This window comes from Puma concolor, chromosome D3, assembly GCF_028749965.1.
Source record: "Puma concolor isolate L17-30 chromosome D3, mPumCon1.1.hap2, whole genome shotgun sequence".
In the NCBI taxonomy this organism is placed as follows: Eukaryota; Metazoa; Chordata; class Mammalia; order Carnivora; family Felidae; genus Puma; species Puma concolor.
In genome coordinates this window covers 145,171-167,191 of record NC_141678.1, presented here as the reverse complement: position 1 = coordinate 167,191, position 22,021 = coordinate 145,171, and the positions used below count along the sequence as shown (strand labels likewise).

The 22,021-nt window shown below is 42.1% G+C and overlaps 2 long non-coding RNA genes across 2 annotated transcripts in view; one reads left to right on the top strand and one right to left on the bottom strand.

The window, feature by feature from the left end:
* The window catches only part of LOC147575207 (uncharacterized), a 53,114-nt gene extending 35,423 nt beyond the window's left edge, over positions 1–17,691 (top strand). Inside the window, exons 5-6 of the long non-coding RNA XR_015242132.1 lie at positions 16,370–16,448; positions 17,450–17,691. This is a non-coding gene — a long non-coding RNA (uncharacterized LOC147575207). The remainder of the gene's footprint in view (positions 1–16,369; positions 16,449–17,449) is intronic.
* On the bottom strand, positions 15,413–20,587 carry LOC147575206 (uncharacterized). Its single transcript, XR_015242133.1, has 4 exons — positions 20,504–20,587; positions 17,742–17,895; positions 16,203–16,309; positions 15,413–15,575 (listed from the first exon to the last, which is right to left on the bottom strand). It is a non-coding gene; the product is annotated as an uncharacterized LOC147575206 (long non-coding RNA).
* Between the last annotated feature and the right edge of the window lie 1,434 nt (positions 20,588–22,021).

Here is a 22,021-nt window from a genome sequence, read left to right as displayed (position 1 = left end):
ATTGGTCTCTGCGTCTGTGTTTTTGTTGTTGTTGTTGGTTGCCAGTACCAAACTGTTCTGTTCAGTACAGCTTTGTAATATAACCTAAAGTCTAGAAGCGTGATGTCTCCAGCTTTAGTTTTGGTCTTCAGTTTCTTTTGGCTGTTTGGGGTCTTGGCCACTCCATACATATTTTGGGACTATTTGTTCTAGTTCTGTGACAAATGTGTTGTTTGTGTGACAGGGATTTCATTACATGTGTAGATTTTTTTTTGTGGAGTGTAGACCTTTTAACAGTATTTTGTTCTTCCTATCCGTGAACATGAAATGTACTTCCTTTTCTTTGTGTCCTCTTCCATTTCTTTCATCAGTGTTTCACAGCCTTTAGAGTACAGATCTTTTACCTCTTTGGTTAGGTTTATTCCAGGTATCTTGGGGTATTTGGTGCACCTGTCAATGGGATTGATCCCTTACTTTCTCTTTCTGTTAATTTATTATTTGTCTACAGAAATGCAATAGATTTATGTACATTGATTTCTGTATATTTTGATTTCTCGAATTCATATATCAATTCTAACAATTTTGGGGGGAGTCTTTCATGTTTTCTATAGAGAGCATCATGTCATTTCCAAATAGTGAAAGTTCTATTTCTTCCTTGCCAATTTGGATGCCTCTTATTTCTTTTTGTTGTCTTATTGCTGTGGCTAAAACTTACAGTACTATGTGGAATAACAGTGGTGAGAGGGATCATCCCTGTCTTGTCCCCGACCTTGGAAGAAAAACTTTCAATTTTTCCCCATTGAGGATGAGATGAGCTGTGGGTTTGTCATAGATGATCTTTATTATCTGCAGGTAGGTTGAGTACCAATATACTTGCTAGGGGGGTTTATCATGAATGGATGTGACATTTTGTCAAATCATTTCCCTGCATGTCTTGAAAGCATCATATTGTTCTTATCCTTTCTTCTATTACTGTGGTGCATCATGTTGACTGATCTGTGAATGTGGAACCATCCTTGCAGTCCGGGAATATATCCCACTTGATTATGGTAAATGATTCTACTAATGTATTATTGACTTTAATTTGAAGGTATTTTGATGTGAATTTATGCATACATATTCGTCGGGATATTGGTCTGTAGTTTTATTTAAAAATTTTTAACATATTTAAAGTATTTATTTACTAAGAGACATAGAGTACATAAAAGTGAGGGAGGGGCAGAGAAAGGGAGAGGGAGAATCCTAGCCATGCTCCACACTGTCAGCACAGGGTCCAACGTGGGACTCGAACCCATGCGCTGCAAGATAATGTCCTAATCCAAAATTAAGATTTGGACACTAAACCCATCGAGCCACACAGGAGCCCTGGCAGTTTTCATTTTTAGTGGAGGCTTTAACTGGTTTTGGTATCAGGGTAATGATGGCCTCATAAGATGAATTTGTAAGTTTTCCTTCTTTTTTTATTTTTTGTAATAATTCGAGAAGAATACATATTATCTCTTCCTTAAATGGATGGTAGAATTCATTAGTGAAGCCATCTGGCCCTGAACTCTTGTGTTGGGGGGAAATTTTTTTATTACTGATTTGATTTCTTTCTGTTTTCAGATTTTATGTATCTTCCCGTTTCAGTTTTGGTAGTTTGTGTGTTTCTAGGAATTGTTCCATTTTTCTCAGAGTGTCCAATTTGTTGCATATAGATTTTCATAATATTATCTTATAACTGTATTTTTGTGGCATTGACTGTTATTTCTCCTGTGTTATTTGTGATTTTATTTACTTGAGTCCTTTCTTTCTTCTTTGTGAAAACTCTGCCTAGGAGGTTTTCATGTTGATTACTGTTTTCAAGGAACCAGCCCCTGGTTTCATTGATTTGGTCTAGTGTCTTTTTGGTTTCTATATTCCTTATTTCTGCCTTAATCTCTATTTTTTCCTTCCTTCGGCTGTTCTTCTCATTCCTTTAGTTATAAGTTAGGATTGTTTGGGATTTTTCTTGCTCTTTATGGTAGGCTTGTACTGCTATATACTTCCATCATAGACTGCTTCTGCCGCATTCCAAATATTTTTACCAGTGTATTTTCATTTTCATTAGTTTCAGTGTATTTTCTCATTGATTTCCTGTTTGACCCATTCATTTGGTAGCATGTTATTTAACCTCCCTTTATTTGTGGCCTTTCCCCCTTAGTGTGTGTGTGTGTGTGTGTGTGTGTGTGTGTGTGTGTGTGCGCGCGCGCGCATGCGCACGCACACGTGGTTAACTTCAAGTTTCTTAGCTTTGTGGTCAGAAAAAATGCTTGGTCTGATCTCTGTCTTTGGGTACCTGTTGAGGCCTGCTTTGTGACCTAGAATGTGATCAATTATGGAGAATGCCCCATGTGCACTTGAAAAGAATCTGTACTCTGTCATTTTAGTATGGAGTGTTCTGAATATATCTGTTAAACCCATCTGGTCCAGTGTGTGATTCAAAGCCATTGTTTCCTTGTTGAATTTCTATTTACAGGTTCTGTCCATCGATGTGAGTTATGTGTTAAAGTCCTCTAATATCGTTATATTATTATAAATGAGTTCTTTTATGGTTGTTGTTAAATGTTTTATATACTTGGTGTTTGCATGTTGGGGGCATCAAAATTTATAATCATTGGATCTTCTTGTTTGGTTGTCCCCTTTAGTATGAGATAGTGTTTGTCTTCATCTCTTGTTACAGCTTTATTTATTTTTTAAATTTAAGTCTTAGTTGACATACAGTGCATTCTCGGATTCGTGAGTAGAATTCAGTGATTCATCCCTTACATACAACACCCAGTGCTCATCACAACAAGTGCTCTTCTTAATACAGGTCCCCCATCTAGCCCAGTGCTGAACCATCTCCCTCCATGAACCTTCACTTTTTTTTCCTCTATCGTTAAGAGACACATGTAGTTTGTTACCACTCTTCTCTTTTCCTGCCCCCTTCCCATGTTTTCATCTGTGTTGTTTCTTCAATTCCACGAGTGAAATCATATATTTGTCTTTCTCTGATTGACATATTTCACTTAACATAACATATTCTAGATCCATCCACATCGTTGCAAATGGCAGGATTTCATTCTTTTTGAAGCTGAGACATATTTGATTGTATATACATATGTATGTATGTATGTATGTATGAATATATATATATACACACACACACATGCGTATACATGAATACACAGACACACACATACACAGACCACACAACTTCTTTATACCTTCATCACTTGATGGATACTTGGGCTCTCCATAATTTAGCTACTGTTGATAAAGCTGCTATAAATATTGGGTGCATGCAATTTTACTACTAGGTATTGACCTAAAGGGTACCAAACTACAGTCTCGATTTTAAAGTTTTTTTGCCCGATATAAGTATTGGTACTGGGTTTCTTTTGATATTATTGGCATGAAAAATGTTTTTTCATTCCCTCCATTTAAATCTGCAGGTGACTTAAGTCCAAATAAGGCTTTGTAGGCAGTACCTAGATAGGCCTTGTTTTGTTTGTTTGTTTCTTTTCTTTTCTTTTTTCTTTACTTTTCTTTTCTTTTCTTTTTTTTTTTTTTTTTGGTCCATTCTGACCCCCTATCCAATGTCTTTTGATTGGAGCATTTAGTCGATTTACATTAGAGTAATTATTGATAGGTATATATTTAGTGCCCTACTAGTTGTTTTACCATTGTATCTTGATGTTTTCTCTGATCCTTTCTTGTCGGTAACAATTTTGGTCTTTCATTTCCACTAAAAGAGCCCGATTTATATATTCTTTTCTTTTGACTGGTAGTATATTTCTTTACTTATTTTTAATATTTCTTCTTTTTTAAAATTTAACCCCAAGTTAGTTACCTTATAGTGGAATACAGTTTTAGGATTAGAATTTAGTGATCCGTCAATTACAAAAATATATCCAGTACTCATCCCAAGTGCTGTCTCTAATGCCCATCACCCATTTAGCCCATACCCCTATTCAGTAACCCTCCAGGAACCCTGAGCTTCTTCCCTCTATTTAACGGTGTCTTATCGTTTGACTCCATCTCTGTTTGTATCTTGTTTTTGCTTTCCTTTCACTACATTCTTCAGTGTTATGAATTCTCTCATCTGTGGAATTTAATATGATGTGTGTCTTTCTCTGACATATTTTACTTATCATAATAAAGTCCATTTCACTCCACGTTGTTGAAAATAGCAAGATTTCACTCCTTTTGATCGCCGTGTAATATTCCATGGTATGAATATACATCTTCTTTATCCATTCATCTGTCAATGGTCATTTGGCCTCTTTGCATAATGTAGCTATTGTTGATAATGCTGCTATAAACATTGGAGTGTATGTGCCACTTGGAGTCATCATTAATGTATCCTTTGTGTAAGTACCTGGCAGTGCAATTGCTGGGTCCTAGTGCAGTTCTACTTTTGGTTTTTGTAGCGAATCTCCATACTATTTTCCAGAGTGGCTACACCATTTTGCATTCCCACCAGCATTGCAAAACTTTCCCTTTGCATCCTTGCCAACATCTGTCGTTTCCTGAGATGTTAATTTTAGCCATTCTGATAGGCGTGAGGGGATATCTCATTGTGATTTTGATGTGTATTTCACTTATGAGGAATGAGGTTGAGCATCTTTTCACGTGTGACCAATCTAGATGTCCTGTTTGTTAAAGTGTCTCTTCATGTCTTTTGCCCATTTCTTCTCTGGATTATTTGATTCTTGGGTGTTGAGTGGGATCAGTTTTTTATAGATTTTGGATACTAACCCTTTATCTGATATGTCACCTGCAAATATCTTCTCCCATTCCATTAAGTTTCCTTTTAGTTTTCCTGATTGTGTCCTCTGTTGTGCAGAAGCTTTTTACCTTGAGGTCCCAATAGTTTATTTTGGTTTTCTTGCCCTTGCTTCTGGAGAAATGACAAGCAAGTTGTTGCGGTCAGGTTCAAAGAGGTAGGTTGCTTGTTTTCTCCTCTAGGATTTTGATGGTTTCCTGTCTTACATTTAGATCTTTCATCCATTTTGAGGGGTGTGTGTGTGTGTGTGTGTGTGTGTGTGTGTGTGTGTGTCAGAGAGAGAGAGAGAGAGAGAGAGAGAGAGAGAGAGAGAGAGAGAGAGAGAGAGAAGTTTAAGAACATAGTCCAGGCTCATACTTCTCACTGTCCAGTTTTCCCAGTACCATTTGCTGAAGAGACTCTTCTTTTTCCTTTGGATATTCTTTCCTACTTTGTGAAAGATGATTCAGCCATATGTTTGAGGCTCCATTTCTGGGTTCCCTATTCTGGTCCTTTGACCTATGTATCTGTTCTTGTGCCCGTACCATACTGTCTTGATGATTGCGGCTTTCTAATGCACCATAAAGTCCAGAGTTGTAATGTCTCCATCTTTGTTTTTCTTTTTCAACATTACTTTGGCTCCTTGGGGTCTTTTCTGATTCCATGCAATTTTAGGATTGTTGTCTCTAGCTCTGTGAAAAATGCTAGTGTTATTTTGATAGGAATTACATTGAATTTGTCGATTGCTTTGGGTAGTATTGACATTTTAACAATATTTGTTCTTCTAATCCATGTGCATGGGATTTTTTTTTTCATTTCTTTGTGTCTTCTTCAACTTCTTTTATAGACGTTGTATGGTTTGTTCTTTTAATTTTTTTTAATGTTTATTTATATTTGAGAGAGTGAGCGAGCAAGTGACAGTGCATGAGTGGGGGGGGGGGTCAGAGAGAGAGAGAGAGAGACACAGACTCTGAGGCAGGCTCCAGACTCTGAGCTGTCAGCACAGGGCCCGTCAAGGGACTCAATCCTACAAATGCAGGATCATGCCCAGAACCGAAGACAGCACTTAACCGACTGAGCCACCCAGGAGACCCTCTACTGTTTTAACTGTACTGACCTTTTCTCTCTTTGGTTGGGTTTATCCCTGGGTATTTTATGGTTTTCAGTGCAGTTGTAAATGACATCAATTCCTTGATTTCTCTGTTGATTCATTACTGGTGTATAGAAATGCAATCAACTTCTGCATATTGATTTTATATTCTGATACTTTCCTGAATTCCTGTATCAATCCTAGATGTTTTTTGGTGGAGTCATTCGGATTTTCCAAGGAGAGTATCATGTCTGTGAGCAGGGAAAGATTGATTCCTCCTTGCCAACCTGGACACCTTGTATTCTTTTTGATGTCTGATTGCTGAGGCTAAGACTTCCAACAGTACGGTGAATAAAAGTGCTGAGAGTGGATATCCCCGTGGTGTTCCTGACCTTAGGGGGAAAGCTCAGATTTTCACCATTGAAGATGATATGAGCTGTGGGACTTTCATATCTGGATATTCTCATGTTGAGGCATGATACTTCTATCCCTCCTTTCATGAGGTTTGTTTTTTTTGTTTTGTTTTGTTTTTTTTGTTTTTTTTTTTTTTTGTTTTTTGTTTTTTTTCACCACGAAAGGATGCTGCTGCATTTTGTCAAACGTTTATTGTGCATCTATGGAGAGGATCATGTGGTTGTTATCCTTTCTTTTATCAATGTGATGTATCACATCAGTTGATTTGCAGATATTGAATCTATTGTGCATTCCAGGAACAAAATCCACCTCACTGTCCTGAATAATCCTTTTTATGTATTGTTGGATCCGGTTTGGTACTTTTTGTTGAGAATTGTTGCATCCAGGTTCATCAGGGAAATTGGTCTGTAGTTTTCCTTTCTGGTGGGGTCTTTGTCCAGTTTGGACTCAAGGCCATGCCTACCTCATAGAATGAGTTTGGAAGTGTTCCTTCCATGTCCCTGGCCACGACCTTATCTTGTTCTTTCATTTGGGATGTATTCCTCTTGTCTTGGCATTTTGGTTGAGTATTTGCTTTCTCTGTTACCAAAGCTCATTATGTTGCCTGCCTCTGAGATGAATGGCTTTATGAAGAGGAGATCATCAAGTGTCCAGGGCCTGGCACATCACGGAGTGTCTGTGGTGTGTGTTGCATGCACTGTTTTATGTTCTGGCTGCACTATCCTTCAAGCCAGTTGTATGAGCAATGTATGGTCCTTGGCCAGAATGTGGTGAGACTTATCTAGGTCTGCTCCGATCTGCTTGTTAAATGAGACTTGAAACGATTGCCACTAGAAGTGAAGAATAACTGTCTGGTCAAGAGAGGTGGTCTGGTCATGGGCTTCCACTGGTGTTCTGGGGAATGGGCCAGGTCCATTGCGACAGAGGCAAGCTTCAATGACCTAGGCCAGTCTCGCCAGAACACAGGAAGTTGGGGTTGGTGTACGCAGCTTAGGCACCCAGTGTGGGGATTGCCTTGTTTCCAGCATATGGCTCTGTGTTTTTTTTGCTGGGGGGGGAGGTGTGCAGAACAGGGAAATGGTGCCACACAGCCCACCTGTCCTAGCTCTTTGTCCCCTTATTGTGAACACTGCTTCTCAGGGATGTCCTCTCCGATCAGTGTATAATCTCTCCACTGTGTGCACCAGGCGTTGTACAGATCACTGTTTCCATGCCATCTGACTGCAAGTTGTTGGCTGCCTTCTTTTCAGGAGTAGGCCAGTGCCCTCATGGCTGTATCCCAGCCATGACTGCTAACCTTTGAAACTCCACATTCTCGGGGTGCCTGGATGGCTTGGTGAAGTGTCTGACTCTTGATCTTGGCTCAGATCATGACCTCTTGGTTGTGGGATTCTCTCTTTCCCTGTTGTCTTGCCCCTCTCTTGCATGTGCTCTCTTTGCCTCTAACTTGAATAAACTTAAAAAAGTGGCATGGAATACCTTATTTAGGCAAGACTGCCTCTCTGAGGGGAATGGCAGGGATCTATCAGTTAAATTTCCAGTACTGACTAGGAAATTATTTGCTGACCGGTGAAAGGGTACATTCCTGCAGGAATGAAATTAGGTTTAGTGCCATGTGGCCTTAACGTAAGTAACTCCATGATGGGCCTGTGATTTTTCTTAACATTCCAAACCCAAATTTTTACACATACATTTTTTCATTAAATGTATAGCCCTAAATAATATTTTAGCCATCTACTGCCGGCTCAAAGATCATATCCTGTGAAACTCTGATCATCTCCTAATCATAGTTGAAGATCGACTCTGTGGCTCTAAGATCTTTGTGGCTCTAAGTTACTTTGATCTATGTTACTAAGATCTTTGTGAGTATAGGTTACTGCTGGCCTTTTGAAGTCTTTGACGCAGGGACCCCCAGCCAGGTTGCTGACCCATCTCTTAGGCACAGAAGCACCCTTTCCACATCACTCCGCCCTAAAGCATTGTCTTTCCCTCTGGTACTTCTGGGACTTACCCTTTGGCAAGTCACATATCCTCATGCAAACATGTCAGTGTGGACCAGAGAAAGCTGCTTGCCTGTGACTCCCCCTTCATGGTCACATCTTATCCTTCTGAAACCCTTTGAACTCCCTATCGTTCTTCCAGTCTTTGAATATCTCTTTGATTTGGAAATATTTGATTCTCTTATATTCCTGCTAAAAGTATACGTGAAAATATTAAAGCAAGGGTTTTTACAATAAGTGAGCCAGTCACAATGCTTCATCTGTCCGCGTGTATGTTTTTATTTTTGACAATGTTCAGGCATGATGTGACGTACATCCTGTAAAATCTGAGAATCATTCATGATCTAGCATAACCACCTTTATGGAAAGCCATTCAATGACATGCTCGTTCAAGATCAGAAAAACACTTAATTTACATACCACATAATAGAGTGGTCTATACATACGCTATTATCTTAAAATATGTAAAGCTAGATGTTTCTATGAAGTGTTTATCATGCATTCAGTTTTCCGTACCATGAATGCTATTATTTAAATTAAACAATAGTAAGAACAAGAATAGGTACATGGCCATCACTAGTAACTAATACTGGAACTGGTTATATAATCTTATGTGTAGAAAAACCATGATTACTAATAATCTATTCTCTCCTGATGGGTTTCTAGTTACCAAAACAAATTGGGAAGATAATACTGAGTATCCACATACATCAGAATGTTTTCTCACTATTGATGTCATAATGGTTGGTACATGATCACAATCAAGGTATCAAAGAGATATGGTAGTATGAAGTAAAGTTTATATTTGTATTCAGATTGCTTCGGTTTTAACCTCTCCTGGCCCAGACTCATCCCAGCTGCCACATGACAGTCATCCTGTCTCCTTAGGCTCCACTTGGCCATGACAATTTTTAGATTTTTCCATATTTTTCATAAGGTGCAAAGTTTTGAGGGTACGTTGGTACAATGTATTTTGTAGAATGATCCTTGGCTGGGATATGCCTAACGTTTGTTCAAATGCGTAAGCCAGAGCTATTGTGTTTTGGAGCAGAAGATCCAGAGGCATAGTGCCATCCATAATTATCACTTCACATAAAGATTTTTTACTCTGAATATTGCGGGCTTTTTTTGGTTCCATACAAATTTTAGGACTGTTGTCGTTCTGTGAAAACTGCTGTCAGTAATTTGATGGAAATTCCGTTAATTCTGTCAATTGCTTTGGGAAGTATAGACATTTTCACTATATTTGTACTTCTGATCCATGAGTGTGGAATTTCCTTCCACTTCTTTGTGTCATCTTGAATTTCTTTCATCACTGTTTTATACTTTTCTGAGTATAGGTCGCTCACCACTTTGGTTAGATTTATTCATAGATATCTTATTTTTGGCATATGACTGTAAATGGGACTGTTTTCTTAATGTCTCTTTCTACTGCTTCCGTATTGTCTACAAATGCAACAGAATTCTGTACAATGATTTTGTATCCTGTGACATTGCTGAATTCATTTATCAGTTCTAAGAGTTATTGGGTGGACTCTTTAGGGTTTTCTATATATAGTGTCATGTAATCTGCAAATCGTTTCGTTTCGTTTGTCTGCTGGATGTGGCTAGGACTTCCAGTAATTTGTTTACTAAAAGTGGTATGAGGAAACATCCCTGTCTTCTTCCTGACCTTACAGGAAAAGCTCTCAGATTTTCCCCATTAAGGTTGATTATAACTGCAGGGTTTTTATAGTTAACCTTTATGACGTTAATGTAGGTTTCCTGTAAACCTACTTTAGGGGGTTACATGCATGAAAGGATGTTGTACTTTGCAAATGTTCCTTTCTGCATGTATTGAAATGGCTGTATGGTTCTTTTCTTTTAACGTTTATTAATTTTGAGAGAGGCAGAGCGTGAGCAGGGGAGGGGCAGAGAGAGAGGGAGACATAGAATTCGAAGGAGGCTCTTGGATCTGAGCTTTCAGCACAGAGTCTGACACGGGACATGAACTCAGGAATCACGAAGTCATGACCCGAGCTGATTTCAGACTGTTAAAGGATGAGCCACCCAGATGCCCCGATCATCTGGTTCTTCTCTTTTCTCCTGTTGATGTAGTGTATCACATTGACTGATTTGCGAATATTGAACCACCTTTGTAGCTTGGGAATAAATCCCACTCAATTGTGGGATATATTTACAGTTGTTAGATCTTCTTTTTGGATTGTACCATTTACTGTTATAGACTGTCCTCCTCTGTCTCTTGTAATGTACTTTTTTAAGTGTATTTTTTTCTGATACAAATATTGTTACTCCAGCTTTCTTTTGACATTCATTTGTGTGATGTTTCTCTATCCTCACTATCATTCTTGAGGTGTAAAGTGGGTCACTTGTAGCATCTGTTTTATTTTTTCATCCATTCTTACTCCCTACCTCTCTAGATTGGAGCATTCACTCCATTTCCCTCAAAATTGATTGCTATGTCTATATGTATTGCCATTTTATTGCCTGTTTTGTTGTGGTTTCTAATGATTTTCTCTGATCCTTTCTTGCTTTTCTTTCATGTATTGCTTATTTTCTTTAGTGATATATTTTGATTTCCTTATCTCTATTCTTAGCATATGTATGACTGGTTTTAGGATATGGCTACTGTTAGGTGTTTATATAACCTCTTCTGCATTTAGCAGTTTGTATTAAGTTGATGGTCATTTACCTTTGAACCCATTACTTTCTCCTCCCTAGGTTTTTGGCAGATGTTATTATATTTCCAATCTATTTCTCTGAGTACTGTAACTGATTTTTTTTCCAGAAATGTTCATTTTTTACTTGAATTTGTCTTCTACCTCTATACTGTCACTGTTGGTCTCCCCTTTCCACTCAAAGAATCCCTCTTCATATTTCTTGCAGGACTGGTTTAGTGGTACAAACTCCTTTAGGTTTTGTTTGGGAAAGTCTGTGTCTCCTTCATCCTGAAAGATAGCCTTGCTGAATAGAGTATTCTTGGCCGCTGATGTTTCCATTCAGCACTTTGAATATGTGATGTCACTCACTTCTGGCTTGCCAAGTTTCTGTTCAGAAATATGTAGCTAGCCTTATGGGTCTTCCCTTCTAAGTTAAGGACTGTTTTGCTGATTTTACGAGTTTTCTTTATTCTCACCCTAATTTGTAAGTTTGCTTACAAAAGTTTCTGTGTTGGCCTGATTTTGATGGGAGTTCTGTAGTCTCCTGGATGTGGATGTTTGTGTCCCTCCCCCAATTAGGGAAGTTTTCAGCTATTGTTTCCTCAAATAAATTTTCTTCCCCATTTTCTCTTCCTTCTGGACTCCTACAATACGAATACTATTATCTTTCCTGTAGTCACTGAGTTCCCTTAGTCTCATCTCACGTTGCAGAATTCTGTTCTCTCTCTTTGGCTCAATGTGATTCATTTCCATCACTCAGCCTTCGAGGTCACTAGTTTGTTGGGCTGCTTCTTCCATCCCTCTGTTCATTCCAGCAAGCATGTTTCTCCTTGACTGTGTCCTCAGTGTCTAACTGTGTTCTATCTTAACTCTGTCAGGGGTCTCACTCTTCTACTCATTCCACAACTCCAGTGAGTATCCTTATGATCATTGCTTGAAATTCTGTATCAGGTATGTTACTTCTATCTCTTTGGCTTAGATCTCTGGCTGTGGCTTTGACTAGGTCTTTCACTGTGGATACACATCTCTGTGTGTGCATTGTGTCTGTGTCTCTGGCTCTATTCCTCTGCGTTAAGAAAGTCAGCTGTGCCTTCTGATCTTGAAATTAATGCCGTTATGAAAAAGAGGTCCTGGAGTCCTCAGCAGTGCACGTCTCCATTTATAGGCCCTGGACCTTCAGGAGGATATCGTGTGGGAATTGCTCACTCCCTGCTGTTGTGTCTGGGTTGCTTTTCCTTTCAGTGCAGGGGTCTGCACTGATTGCGTGTCTGTTGTGGGCTCTGCTTGCTCTCAGTGGTGTCAGTGGGACACAGGCAGGCCAGCTGAGTCAAGAATCAGCTTGAATACATGTGTCTCCTGTGGCCTAGCATTGTGTGAAATGCCATGTTTACGTTGCCTCTCTACACAGGCAGGGACCTGGCTATCACTCATCCTTCTGGATCACCCGGTGCTGGGTCAGCTGACCTCCAAAGCACCAGGATGTAAACTCAAGGGAATTCAGCCCCTCTGGGTTTTCATGCCAAATGTTATGGAGATTAGTCTTCCCTGTGTCAGCTCCCTCGTGTGAGGGCTCACTTTCTCTGCTCCTTCTGCAGGCAGCCAGCCTCCACCTTTCTGACCTTTCTAACCTTCCTGCTGCAGCTTCTAGTTAGGTGTGGAGTTTGTTGTGCCAGTCTTGGATCCCTCTCTGGTTCATGGACTTGGATGTGGATGTTATGCAGTTGAACACATGGGACAAGGTGAGCACAGGGTCCTCCTCCTCTGCTATTATTAATTTTTTAAGTGTATTATTTTGGATTTTTGAGACATGCGCAGACAGACTCATCTCACCTGTGCACTTCAGGATTAGAAAGGAACGTTCCCACATTTGCTTCTAGTATTTTGTGCTTTGAAACTCTCTTTAATGAGGTATAATTTACATATAACAAAGAGCCTCAAATGAAAGGGTATCATTTGATGAGACTTGTTCTCATGGATACAGCACCATGAAGTCATAGGGTTGCTCTCTAAACCTTAATCATGATCCCTTTGTGTCTAGCGCTAATGTTGCTTTTGGAGTAAGGACTTTTTTTTTTTTTTTACGTTTTCAGCTATTGGCCAGGTGGCTGAAGGCCTGCACTTGGATACCTACCTCCTTTTCGGATAGACTGTATTCCTATAAGTATTGCCGTCGACCTACCTTTGGACTTTATCCTGCGTTGTATCTTTCAGTGTGTTCACTTAATTTTGTTGCAGTACTTTAATGCTGAGGGATGCGTACTTGGATTGATTTTCACTAAATGGTACGAGCTGCAGTTCCAATTATGACAGAAAGCACGTGCTTCCTGTGTTAGGTACTCAAGAGCAAGGCAGATACCGTGGACACTTGGGCTGAGTATGTCACTCGGTGTTTTGCCAGCCCTCTTCCCTTCCCTGGGAGCCAAGGGTCTCGTTTTGGTCACACAGAAATGTAGGTGAAGTCAGCAGAGAAGGGTCCCCTCTCTTCTCTTCCATTTGTCTTTCAGACTCCCTGTCCCTGACTCAATCCCCCAGGCCCACTGCTCCACTCCAGCCATGATCAGGGTGTCCTCCAGCTGCTGGCCTCTGCTCTAGCCATCGCTCAGTGAGGAAACTACAGGAGGATTATGTAGTTCAGGGGTCTGATCAAGAAATCTCTGCTCCTCAGAGCCCTCCTACACGTGGTGCTGTCTGTGGGGACCTGGCACCCTGGGCGTGGGTCTGACCCTCACTCCTCTCGACAGTCACTGCTGGTCCCTCATCCTTCTCCACCATTAGATCTCAGCCATTCCCTAAGGACAGGTACCTGTCTGATCCCAAGGCACCATGGAGTCAGGGAATATTTCCAAAATAATTGAGCATAAGCACCCCATCCATCTAGATATAGGGAGTTCCCATCGCCCTGGAAAACTCCCTCAGGCTCCCCTGCACACAGGGTGATCTTGCTTCTATCCTCCCTCATTTGTGTACAGGAACCCCCCTGTGTGCACTCAATGGGGAGCGAGAGTAGATGGCCCTAGAAGCAGACGCTGACACAGAGACAAAACGATGAAAGGTAGATTAGGGGACAGTAGGAAGGACAAAGTGGAGGGGACAGGATGGGCAGGGAAAGCATTCAGGTAGATCTGACACCTTCTTAAAATGTATATACAAACACGATTGTCTGTCACCGTGCACAGTCCTCTTCACTGTCAAAAGAGTTGTCCTATAAGGCAAAGAGATTTTGGTTTATTTCCCTGTGGTCTTATGTTTTCCTACATGCATTCTGTCTTCTGTAGTTTATCTGTGGCCTCAGATGAACACTGTAGTGTGTGGCTGCATCTGTGAGATTATGTGTACTAGAAAATGATTGTCCTCAGATCTAGGCCTCTGAATGTACACATTCCCATAATTATCTTTCCTTTCATTGTGTGACAGGGCCCGAATTCTAATAGAAAAACGAGGGACATTGTCTTATATTTTAAAACAGTGATTCCCACTCCCTGGGCTGAGTTGTTAACAGTCTTAGTTTCATGAACTCCCATGACCATCTTTTTTGGAGGATCATTGTGTGGAGAGATCTTCATGGGGGGACCCTTCCCAGAGATTTTGCAGACGCTTTCTGCACTGAATGTCTTCTTTTTCTCTTGTTCTTAGAAACAAATATTACCCCTGTTTTCACAGATAACACAGCTGTCATAATATTGTGAGAGAAGTTTGAGGAGATGCAAAGCTGTAGTCAGGGTGATGACAGGGGTCCAGCAGTGGTGTCATCTGGCCAGCCCTGAATCGTAGGATGACTCAGCTGATCTAGACCCTGTCTCCACTTTTAGTCTCTTGAGGGATATGAACTTGGGCATACAGCATTTTCATAAGACCAAGTTAAATACCCCATATATCCAGGGCTCTTTTCCCCCCACAAATATCCAGAACCTTCAGGAAAATCCAGGGAGACGAGACTCTTTTTAGGTGATGACCTGCGTGCACTGAGAGCGATCCCACATAGCAGTTCCATATGGACCTCACACTCCCTGCTCAGGCTGTGGCCGGAATGACCTCCAACTGCATCTCCCTGACCCCAACACCCTCCCCTCTGCACCTCCTCAAACTCTGCTTACTGTGCTCGACTTCCCTTCTATTCCTGTATGATTCAAGGCTCCCCCGGTTTTGCCCTGTATCCTCACTGGTGATCACAAGTAATGAATGTCCCTCTTTCACACAGGACACCTGATGCTCTAAAAGTTAGGGGTGCACTTCATTCATGACAGACCCCAACACATTGTGTCTCCAACATACCCACCAGTACTGCTGATATGTCTACTTTTGTGTAAAAACTCCTCTTTCACTTGACAAGAGAAACGTATAGCTCACTGTATTACAGGGACATGCCACTGCCCATTGTATGTATGTCCTGAGAAACTTGAGATATGCTACAGTGTCCTCAGGCAGTTTGTAGTTGGATTGCCAGGACTCACAACTGTCTCTACATCATTGCCACAAAGTCAATCATGAAGAAGATCAATATACTTTACCAGCCACTCAGCCAGTTCAGGTCCTCTTAACAAATAGAGTAGATGGAGGAGGGGGATGTGGCCTATAGCCCATGACTGGTGGTGAAGGGTGGTCCGCGGGGTACAGCCTGCAAGGCAATCCTGGGAAAGGACCAGGACTCTTGCATACAAAAGAGCCTGCGGAAAAGAAATGAGAGGTATGTTCATAGGACAGAAGAGAGCACCAACACCAGCAAAAAGCGGAAACCCAAAGCAGCAGTGCTCATATCCTACTAGCTTCCCCACCACCAGGTTCCAAGAGGGCAGCATCAGCGCCAAAAATCTCTTCCCATACTTTGGGTTCCACTTACAGCTTTGAGGTGAATAATGGATGGGATTGGGATAAACTAGTGTCCCCACGTGTCTGGAAACGTAGAAACAGCAAGGGCCCTTTTCCTAGAAGATTTATAGGCTGAATACTAAATTAACAAAGTAGCATATTCCAGATAGGAAAGCAACTATGTCCAGGATCACACTCCACCCTTCATCCCCTCCACCACAGAGGCTGTTTATTGTGTCTGTGAAGAACTACAGAATGAGAAGGAATGACAATCCCAGTGTCCACACATGGAATCATACCCTCGTGGCTCAGAGCTCTGCCTCTAAGCCCCTGCCTGTGCCCAAACTACTTCTGTCCCGACAATGGGCTCTCCTCCTCTCTGGAAGTGCTATCCATGGACACAAAGACACATGGGGAGATGGGGATCCTGAGGGCCTGCAGAGGACCTGGGAAAGCGTGCTCTTAGAGAAACAGGTAACCTATACATGTTAGTTGGGTTCAGCTAATTTATTTTACTTCGGAGGTACTTCTCAGCTTAAGTGCAGTACACTTTGCAGGGTAATTGTGTCCTCTGGAAAAATGAGCTGAAATTCTAAAAGACAAAATTAACACAAATGCACTTTGATGTCTGGTGTAAGTTTCCATGTTTTAGCTGTACCTGTGACACAGGACACGAGAGAACGTGCTCATGTGAACACAAGTGAAGGACACCGTGGGGACTTGCCACACAGGTAATTTTGGATTTTTTCTCTTCACAACTTAAGTTTCCGTGCATGTTTTCTATCATAGTTCAGAGTGTTTGTGCCCAGGGCACACCTGAAGGGATTCTGGACAGCATGTTTACCAAAATGCTGATGGGTATGAAATTTACATTCTAAAGGACACATACAAAAATATAAGTTGGAGTGAAGGCAGTTCGCATTTTCATATTGTAACGATACCCACAGATTTTTGTGAGCACGTTAAAATCCTCAATAGAAGGAAACAGGAGAGGAAGACACAGCAAGAGCAAAGATTCCACATGGAGGAGATCCACAAAGAATGAGGCAAGGTAGGAGACTTCCAAGTGGAGTGTGGTGTCATCTTCCTTGATTTCTTAACGGAACACATTAGAAAAGCCCTATGGTCCCCACCTTTAGGCACTCTTAGCTGCTCAAGTTATTACAAAAAGATGCCAGCTGGGAAACAGAGAAGCCCGTAGACTCGGCAGTAAAGGTTTTGCATTTGGGGAAAAAACAAAAAAACAAAAACAGCAGACAGACCATACGACACACAAAAACAGAGACAAGGGCAGGAGAGTGTCCTGTACAGAAAGATGTGGCTGTCTGTAGAGACTTAGAACTGAAAATGGCCACAGCATTTACTTTGTGCTTCTTGGAAGTTTTGGCAGAGCCAGTGTCGATGTCACTCTTGGTTGTGATACCTACTTCTGGATCTGCAAAAAGCCCCAGAAGGGATGCAGGTTTATTCTGATTTGAGTAGACTGTTTGGAGGTCAAAAACAAAACAAAAAACCCTCCCCTCAAACTTCCGACAACGTAAACTCTTTGTCCCAGTGAGATCCCAAATTACATGCACAGGGTGTCCCACATGCCTCCGGTGATCCCAAAAAGAACTTGAAGAAGACTCCTAAAAGCCCTGACTCAGATGTATTCATCACTCATCGAACAACTATGGATGGCTGGGGGCACAACTAGATGGACGTACGTTACATTGTGCTTCATGCCTCACAGATGCCAGCACGTGGACTGTGTACAGGGCATTTCTGCTGAAGCGCTATGTCTGATTTTCTGCATACGGCCCCATTCCTTCTCCACAAGAGACGCCTGTACCAACCCATGGTGGGGGAAAAGACGAAGATGAGATCCTGAGAAACTTGAGGAATGTGGTAATGGCAGCGGACACATTCCCCTTGCATCACAATGGTCTGTGGTACCACCTCTGCACCTTGGCCCAAGACCTAACAGTCACAAAATAAAGTGAGTGTGTTTTACAAGTCAACTCCTAGTGCTCAGATCGTCTTACCAAGTGTTGCAGGTGGAGGGATTCCGGGTGGCCTCAGGGCCACTAAGGTTCACGAGGTGGACGTGCCTAATAGCCCATGGGGGCGGGGTGTCTCCAGGGTAGGGCATGCAGAATCGTCCAGTTAACGGAGGAGGTCCCCAGGATCCAGACTGCCCTGCAGAACAGAAGTGACAGCTACATCCCTATGCCAGACAAGAGCACCAATACCAAAAGTAGCTGTAACCCAGAGAAGAAGGTGTCAGCACCTGCCACCTTCTCTGCCACCAGGATCCAAGAGAGTAGCATCAGTACCTGAAAACTCTGTCCCTGCCACTGGATAGCACCTACAGCTTGAGGTAGTAGATGCAAGAGGTTAACCTACTGCCACCACACATCACTGCCCACGTCTGTGGAAGAAAATGGCAAGGGTCCTGTCCTAGAGGGTTAACAGAAGTAATTACAGACTAATCAAGTAGCATTCTCCAGACAGGCAGCCATCGATGTCCAGGTTCACCCTGCATCCCTCCTCTACAGCAACTCCAGGTGCTCTGCTTTTGCTATATTAAGAACACAAAAAAAATGAGTGGGAATACACGGCTCATATTCTGCTCATGGAATCACAGCCACTCCTGGCAAAATATGCTGCAGCCGGACCCTCACTGTGCCTCCTCTGCTCTTCTCCCTGAGAAAGGAGTCTTCCCTCTTGAAGTGTTGTCAAAGGCCTCAGAGACCTCTGGGGAGTGGAGGATGCCTGGAATCTTGCAGGGGAAGGAGAGTCTTCTGTGAAGAATGAGTTACTTGTGGTGAATGTCTACAAAGCTCAGATGTGTTCATCTTAATTCATAGGGAATTCTGACTTTCAGCATACTACAGGACACAGAGTCATTATGTGCAATGGAAAAAAGAGGGAGGAATTCACATAACAGATTTCATGCAAGAGTTTTGGTATAAAACTGGTATGTGTCATGAGACTCTATCAGATCTAACAAACAGTGACTGGGGACACAACCAGAAACTGCTCATAGAAACACAATTGAAGGACACAGTGTTCAAAATATTTTTACCTAAGGTATAGCTGGAGGATTCCAGACAAGTCATTTACCAACAAAGACGGAAAGGTGATGAGTGATGATATTGGCTTTCTCTAGGACCGCTCTAAATGTCACAGGGCACATAATAGAAAGTTGGAGTCATGATGTCGTTTCTAACAGGTCCATCTCCTAGCCAGAATCAAGAATGGAAGACACAGCAGCCACACTGTTCCCACAGAGGTGAGGTCTGGAAGGGATCACCCAGGCCGGGAGACCTCTGTTTGGAGTGTGCAGTCATCCTCCTCTCATTATTTCCTGAAACTCACAGAAAAACCTTAAGGTACTCAGTCTCTAAGAGCTTTTGGCTTCTAAACTTACCACAGAAAGCTGACAGACTAAAAATGGAGAAGCCTGCATTTGGAAAAGAAAGAACAAACAAACATATCACACAACACGCAAAACGAGACAAGGCCGGGAGACCATACTGTACATAAAGATGAGGGTTTCCCAAAAGAGTGACAACTGAGAATGGCCCCGGCATTTACCTTGCCCTTGTCTGCATTCTTGGTACAGTCAGAGCCGCTGTAACCCACAGAGGTTTCAGCAGTTTCTCGATCTACTAAAGACCCTAGAAGGGACAGAGGTTTAGTCTGCTTTTAGAGGACTGTGCGGAATGAAAACAATCCTTTAACTCATTCCTCAAATATCTTAAACTTTTCCCTACAGTCAGGTCCCTGGCCAGAGGCATAGGGTATCCCACATGCCTCAGGTGACCCCCAAGGATAAGGGGGAGAACCATCCCCTCACCTTGATAAAGACCTCACGGTGCCCTAGTTCATGTTGTTTCATAATTAATCACATCACTGTGGACAGGTCAGGCGCAACTAGCAATTTAGAATTCACCAGTAAAACAGTTTTCTCAGTATACATCATGGGAAATCACGATTGCATTACAGATCAGGAATTCGTCTGAGGATGCTTGGATTCAGCTTCCGACTCTTAATTTTGGCTCAGGTCACGATCTCACAGCTTGTGCATTCAAGCCCAGCGTTGGGTTCCTCACTGACGGTGTGACGCCTGCTTGGCATTCTGTCTATGCGTCTCTCAAAATAAATAAACTTAACAAAAAAGAATAACATTGAGAGCACTGGATTGGGGTATATCCTCAATGAGTCCTCAAGAAGGGTGCATTTCTTCAGGCAAATTGTTCAATCTCCCAGCTTATCTACAAGCTGCCTTCCACAGCAGTTATTATATAAGGAAAGACTAATTTGACACTATTGAGAAAAGGAAAACTGCGAGAAGTTAGCAGTGAAGCTGCAGAGTTGCACTGATACCATCAGAGGACTAAGCTAAGCTTTATGGAACTTGAATGGCGGGATGTAGGGCTACAGTTCCCAAAACAAACAAAAAGAAAGACTTTTCAAACTAGTGAATAAATGACCTTCTCCTCAAATAAACTAAAGTCTTCACATTGTATCCGGGTGGGAAGAAAGTTTCCAGGCTCTTCAGACAGGGGGATGCTAGAGGAGGTGGGAGGGTCACCATCAGAGGAGGGGCATGAGCTCCACCAGTCACAGGGACAAGTGCCTCACTGTCTGTGGCACCAGAGGAAAACACTCTTCTGTCACCCCTTCAGACCACCTGCCGTCCTTAGTGCGTGTGATTCTTTCCAGACCACACGATGATCACACACAGGAACAGGCTGCACAGCAGAAATTGGACTGCGGCACATCACAACGTGCTCCTTACCTCTCCTTGGAGGGTTCTTGCAGTGATTGGTTTCTGCCTTGTGTATCCCTCAGGCAGCCTCTTTGGTTCCATCCCGTCCAGTCTTGGATACAGAAACATAATGGACTTCTTTTTTTTTTTTTTTAATTTTTTTTTCAACGTTTATTTATTTTTGGGACAGAGAGAGACAGAGCATGAACGGGGGAGTGGCAGAGAGAGAGGGAGACACAGAATCGGAAACAGGCTCCAGGCTCTGAGCCATCAGCCCAGAGCCCGACGCGGGGCTCGAACTCACGGACCGCGAGATCGTGACCTGGCTGAAGTCGGACGCTTAACCGACTGCGCCACCCAGGCGCCCCACATAATGGACTTCTATAAGAGTTGCAACACCACGTCGTCTACTAGACGACTAACAGTGCAGGCGTCATCCCTGGAAACACCCATAAAAACGCAAGTCAAATGACCACACCTGTATTTCAAGTAAGCGATCTCCCTGTCCCAGATCTGAGTCTTGATCTGGGGGGAGAAAAAACACATCCACCTTCAGTCGGAGGGTGGTGCCACACTGTGCACCAAAGAAAGAGGAGGAAACAAGAAAACACTTACCTCGTTGTCCTGAGCATTCTTCTCATGAACTGCAAGCGAAAAAGCCAACAATGAAAAGCCCGTGGTTAGGGATTCCAAGGGCCACTACACTCACCCGCGTGAGGTGCTAAGGGTTCAGTATGTCAGGCAGAACTCAGGTTACCTGGTATCTAAAGGGGAGCTCTGCCTGCTGCAGCTGTTCCCGTGTTTGTTCCATTTGTTGCCTGTGAGTTACAATTGCTCTTGTCAGATAAGGCCCAATATTGGGTATGATTTTAAATAAGCTGCCCACGTTCCCAACAACCTCATATCTGTCCCCTGGTACAATTTATTCTTACACATGAAACACTTTGCCCATGATTATCAATGTACAGTAGGATCAAAGCTATTGTTACATCCTTTCCTTACTCATTATCCCATGCCTGTAGGGTTCAGAGTTCATAGAATTCCTTCCCATTTTCAATCTTTCTCTAACTCATCATGTGACAAGTGTCTTTTATCATAAAGCTCTATTCTTCTATAACTTATATCCTCACCATGTTTCCCAGGGTTGCAAAGACGAGGGCCATGAAATGGCACTACCACGTTGATGGGTATGATTCATTGTACGACACACTGCTTTCCTACAGATTGTGACAATTGACACCACCCCCGAGGAATGTTAGCATGGACAACGTTTCCACATAGTCTGGTCACTACTTGAGATCTGCAAATGTTTAGAAACTTAATTGTTTTACTCTTTCTAAAACTTACCTTTTTTATCTGTTAATACTCTATGCATATGTTGACTTTAAACTTTACAAAAGATTAAAAACCAAAAAATAACAGCGGTTTCATGAGCTCCTGGTAATTAGTAGCTGAACTCACTTGTACTTGTTTATTTCTTCTGTAGCTATTTTCTTTTTTTCCCTAATGTTTATTTATTTTTGAGACAGAGAGAGAGAGAGCACATGC